The sequence below is a fragment of the Pinus tabuliformis genome, chromosome X (assembly GCF_031772625.1).
Source record: "Pinus tabuliformis cultivar Carrire ecotype Pingquan chromosome X, CPIR1, whole genome shotgun sequence".
In the NCBI taxonomy this organism is placed as follows: Eukaryota; Viridiplantae; Streptophyta; class Pinopsida; order Pinales; family Pinaceae; genus Pinus; species Pinus tabuliformis.
The window spans coordinates 553,934,990-553,941,179 of record NC_142308.1 but is presented as its reverse complement, the minus strand read 5'-3'; the positions used below and the strand labels follow the sequence as shown (position 1 = coordinate 553,941,179).

The window sequence follows — 6,190 nt, the reverse complement described above, 5'->3', positions numbered from 1 at the left end:
AACTTAATAATATTTCATCTAAACCGCCATCCGATTAATTATACCATAAAAACCCAAAAAGCCCACAATCCAAATATTGGGATACTATTGCCATTGAAATTTTGAAACAATATAATGGGAAGGATGTTGAAAGCTTATCCAAGAGTACAGCATTAATGAGCAGAGGTGTAATAATACAAATCAACTTCATGGATTAAATCAAATGAATATCCATGATTTATCAATGGACCATCAACTCAAGGCCGTGATGCTTTCACTATTAGAAAGAACCAATCATAAGTTTTATTAATGGATCATCAATTCAAAGTTCGTGATGCAGTAACTGGTCCTGTCTGCAGACACGAGCTCGCTTCCATATTCTTCCAGGCCTGCAGAAGTAGCCTTTATGGGGCGCACAGTGCTTATCCTCTCTGCATTTACACAGTTTCCCCACTGCACAACCGTCTCTCAAAATTTCAACTCCTTTTCCATCAATACCAAGCAATCCATCAGTTCAGTCGTTAGAAAACAAGCCATCTGCATCCACTTCCTGCTTCACTTTCAGGAATTTCCTCAAATTCAAAGCCCTCTTGCGGATTCCCTGAAACAGGTACCCCCTGACTTTCCCCAGTGGAGTGTCGCCCCATACTTCTCCACCAACATTTGCTGAATCTCCTCAAAAACATCCGAATTCCATTTTGGCGTTACAGCGTCCCGAGGTCTCAAATACTCGAATTCAAAAGTAATTACATCCTCGGAACACCCTAAATATGCTTTTGATTTTTTGACAGTGCGCATACTGTTTGCCTCCACAACCTCGATCTCGCACAAGGCCTCTGGATTCAAATCGCGGATTCTCTTGACATCAATAACTGCCTCTCTGATCCTGCGCAGGGGAACGTAGATCTCCACGTCATAGCCTGTCACCCCGACCACCCGACGATCCCACGAACAAATTGAATGATTTGTATCCAGAATGGTGTTGGGCGTGCATACATTGGGATCGGCCTCTTGTTTGTGAGAGTAACCCTGGCATCCTCCGTTTGTTTGCGTAAGGTTATTAAATCCTATTACTGGATACCCCGTGAAGCCTTTCACAATGTCGTTCAAGAATCCCGCGCCTGAGGGGGCTCTGGCGTGCATGGTACTTTTAGTCAGATTGCATAGCTGCTCCGAGTCCTGGGTTGCGTCCATTGTTATGTCTGTAACATATACATATACAGACTGTTAAATTCCACACCATAGATGAAATAATAAAAAGTAAGAAAGGGAAGCTCACTGCCATCCTTATCTCATCCATATCTGCTTGCAGATTTCATACAATACATTTACAGACTGTTAATTCCACACAAAGGTAGCATATTATTGGTGTTTTACTCGGAATCTTTAATTTTTACATTTCTGTGCAACTTTCCGAAAATGGTCGGTTAATTCAGCGGTTTAAAGTTCGGTGTTGTCTACGGAGTTCATAATTTGGTGGGAAAAAATAATATATTTTTAGTTGATTTCAGGAAGAATCTAGCTATTTTTTCGCAATTTTAAATTGGACCATAGGAGTTAATAGTTTTTTTAAATGATGAATATAGATTGATAGTTTTTTTAAATGATGAAATAGATTCAGCAAAAACCCTGAGCCACTCAAAATTTTCAAATTTAATAGTTCACTCAAAATCCTCAAACTTAATAGTTGTAATTTTCTAAATTTTTTACTAATTTTTTGCCAAAATTTCAATCCAGCAAAATGTAACTCCCTTAGTCTCACAGTTATGTTTTTTTGGTCCTGAAAGTAAGTTATGGAAATTCAGGTCATAGTTTGAAAAAATTTGGTTGGAATTTTTGTAAATCCAAATATTAAAATTCATAATTTTAGGTGTCTTATAAGTTTTTAATGGTGTTGAATCCATTTTCACCATAAAAACATGATTCAAACACTGATTTTACAAAATTTTTAATTTTTTTACCCAAATTCCAACCACTTTTAACCGCCCCAACAATTCTTCACCTCGAAAAACCACTCTGTTAAACTGTCTTCAACACTAAGGATATCATAGTTAATCATATAAGGATATCGTAATTATCGTAATTAATGATGCATTTACCACACACTGGCAGATTACCTTTCAATTAATAAATTAACTCCGACAGATAATTGTTCGCACGACAAAAGCACATGTTCCATTACAATGATGATGAACAGAAGTTTCCCAAAGTCTCATAAATGATCTTTTAATTCATGTACCACTTTTAATGTATACAAGGAATATGTGAACAGGAAAGCTGCAGGGAATAACTAAGCGAAAAACAGAAAATCTGCCAGGAATACCTAAGCAAAAAACAGGAAAGCTGCCGGGAATACCTAAGCGAAAAACAGAAAAGCTGCCAGGAATACCTAAACGAAAAAGGGTAATATTACATTTTATTTTCTTTGTAGCACAAATATATGTTCTAGATGTGAGACAGATTGATCAGGTTAACTGCATCAGGCTATGTTCCAGTTTTATCACTCACACTGCTATGTTTATCCATGGCTATTCATTCTTATTTCTATTTTTGGATGAGTTTAAGTCAATTGCAGATTCTCTGAATATTTAGGGATCAATTTTTTAACAGTTCTCATGTCCATCCAATCTCAAAATATTCTGGGAATCTGTAATCGACTTAAAGATGGCCTTATTTTTGGAGATGTTTTTGGAATAATACAATTTAGGTTAGTTAAATTGTGAAATTTAGCCATCCATAAACACTATTAATGCATTGAAGAAAGCTGTAGACTAAGAGTTATAGCATTGGGCAAAGAACCTGGAACAGGGTCAGTGTAAAGTATTTGATCTGAGCCTAACCAAGATACTGGGCTAAGTTATTATAAGAATATTACTAAGATAAGAACTATTTTTTATGAGCTTTAAAATGAAACTTCTGGTGTCTACCTCTAAAATATTATGGGAATAAAGAATTTTTTATGATCTTTAAAGTGAAACTTCTGGTTTGTCTATCTCTAAAATATTATGGGAAGAAAGAATTTATCAATTGTGTGACACTAAGAAAATTGAAGATAAAAAGCACTTTCTCTTGGATTGTTCCTTCCTCACTTACCCATCCATTCTCATTTCCAAAATATATACTTGATTTTCCAACTTATTCAGCTAAAATAATTATAATAATCTAAAAAACTACTTTTTTTTTTTAATATAAAAACAATATTTTAAAAAATCCCAAATAATTTCTTTTCTAAAATTCTATAAAACTTGAAGTATAAAACTTAACTTCAATACCTGTTAATCATCATAATAAACTAATTCATTAAAACCGTAAAACTTAAAATTCAAAAATACCTGTGCACAGGGCTGAAAAGAGAATTAGGTATACGAAAAGTCTGCACCGAGATTATGGAAAATTGTTGAAACTTAAAATGTATCTGACCAGCAGGATGCAAAATCAATGTTCTGTTATGACGATGATATCTGTTATTAATTTTTATGTACATAATTGTATTATTGTGTGAAATTTTGATGTAGGTAATTATATTTGGGTTATTTTTTAAGTGAAGTTTATATTTGGTGAGTTTTGGTTCAGGTGATATCAAGTAATTTTGATGGTTTAGATGTTTTTAAGTGATTTTAGGTTAACTTTTTAGTGAAGTTTATATTTGATAAATTTTGGTTCAAATCAAGTAAGATATCAAGTAATTTTGATGATTTAGATGTTTTTAAGTGATTTAGAAAAATCAAATATCTTTTATAAACAAACTTTTTTAGATTTGACTTTTCTAAACTTTCTGTAAATTTAAATTAAAATAAATCTGCATTAATATTTTATTTTAATTAAATATTTATTAATATTTTAATTATTGAGTTAATTTTAAATTTTATTTTATTTATTATTTAATTTGTTATTACATTTTAAATAATAAAAATTATTATTAATATAGTGTTCTTTCTCATAATCAATATGTTGTAAAATTTTCCCTTCTCTATGCAACAAAATTTTAAATTAGAAATATATTTAAATAGAAAATTGTCATTTTTCATTTTAGTATACCCTAACTAAACTTTTAAAATTATTATAAATGAGATAAATTTAAAAATATATATATATATATTTTAATAAATATAAATTTTCACAAATTTTAAATAAAATTAATTTAAAAAATATAAAAAATTAAAAAAAATAAGGTATGAAGTAAGTCAAGGAAAATGTTTTTATCTAAAATATCAATTTATCTTAGCATCATATCTTCATCTAAGAAGTCATGGAAATTGTCCCTATCTAACATGATAATTAAGATTATAGAGTTTATATCTTTCTTTTTTACGTCATGGAAGATGTCTTTATCCAAAATTTCAATTTATCCTACATCATATATTCACATAACAAGTCATAGAAACTGTCCCTTTCTAACCTACTCATTAAGATTATAGAGTTTCTAACTTCATTTTTAGCTTAGCCCATGGGAATTCTAACTTGCCAATCAAACAGAACCATAAACTAGGAAAATAATAAATTCCATTTAAAAAAAACAAAGAATTTCTTCATAAATTTATACTGTTACCAAAGAAGTTATACTGTGACAACCCAGAAATAACAAATACTTTTAGTCAACCCAGAAGTAACAAATACTTTTAGTCGTTTGTTAGACTGTGAGCTCCTCGCTCCTCACCAACCTCAATGCAAATAAAGAGATTAAATTTTTGAAACACATGGATTTCCAAAAATGAATTGCAATGACAAAAAAACTCAACCAAATCTAAATACTCACAAAAATCTCCAAGCTGCTCGGCCTCTGCGACTGTTGTGGGTTGCCCAAGGACTGACATTTTGTTCACACCGTCTCCACCAACGCTCGGAGACACGCGATCCACCGCCGTGAAAAGCACCTTGCGATGTGCAGGGTACCACCATGCGTCTCCAAACACGTGCTTTCTCACAAAATCTTCTATCGCGTTCTCAAACCCATCGTCATCCACCAAACTAATCGACACAGCACGCTTGAACATGGGCTGCAACTTGAACGTCACTTGCGAAATTGCTCCCAGCAACCCAAGAGACAATACAGCACCTCTGAATTTTTCCTGCTCTTCTTCTTCTGTGATGGTTATAACCTTTGCATAACCTTGTGCAGCAGAAGCAGGGACAACAATCCTCAATCCCACAACATACTCATGAACTGCACTTCCTCTCCCCATAACTCCACTCCCATGAGCTCCAGTGCTGATGGCCCCACCTGCACTTACTCCAGTATGTCATGGCTGGCAAAGCTAAACCTCCATCTGCAGCTGCATCGATCACATTTCTCATCATCACGCCTGCGTCCACAAAAACCGTCATGGCCATCTTATCAACCTGGATTGTGGAATCATAGTCCCTGGTGCTTGTGATCACCCCTTCTTCACCATCCACACACACCAGCTTTGACAAGCTGTGAGCAAAACTGCTCACAACTTTTATCTTTTTTCCCCTCTTAACTGCATCTGCAACAGCATGAATGAGCTCTGTTTCTTTCTTGGGAAACACTGCACTGCCAGCCTTGCAAACGCTCAAGTCGTCCCAGATTCCCTGATAATTGAAAATCTGACATCCTGAATTGGAGTCGGAATCGCATTCCACGGATGGAGGAGGCACGCAGGCCAAATTAATATCTACTGAGAACATTAAAAATCCCATGCTCAGAATAATGTATTCGTGTCGAAATATTCCCATGATACTGAACCTCACAACAGCATGTAACACTATCTGTTTATACCGCAGTCTGTCGCGTATACACACTACATATCTGTGTGAGTGTCTCTCTCATATATAGACTGACAGATTGATTGATTTTTCGTGACTTGCATTCAGTGCTGTGTGGGGCTGGGTATGAACCGTCGAATGCTGCGTAGCAGAGTAAACTATTGTTATCCAGAAAATTAATTAAATAAACCGTGAGAACTTTGGTTTCAAAATCATAGAAAACTTTATATTTATTTATGATTTGTGAGTGAAATGGATCTGTCACATTGGACGACCGCCGTATTGGACCACCCGGTATGTGTAGGAATAGGTTTTCCAAATCCTAAATAATGTAAAAAACATTGGGACACTTAAGTGTTTCAGAATCATAGAAAACTTTATATTTATTTCTGAAAACTTTATATTTATTTCTGATTTGTGAGTGAAATGGATTTATCACATTGGACCACCGGGTATCTGTAGGCATAGGTTTTTCAAATCCTAA

General features: G+C 34.2%; 1 pseudogene across 1 annotated transcript; it reads right to left on the bottom strand.

Annotated features, from left to right (window-relative positions):
* Positions 1-233: 233 nt before the first annotated feature.
* On the bottom strand, positions 234-5,675 carry LOC149141199 (L-gulonolactone oxidase 2-like; annotated as a pseudogene). Its single transcript, XR_016264883.1, has 2 exons — positions 4,736-5,675; positions 234-1,181 (listed from the first exon to the last, which is right to left on the bottom strand). The product of XR_016264883.1 is annotated as an L-gulonolactone oxidase 2-like (transcript).
* Positions 5,676-6,190: the final 515 nt, after the last annotated feature.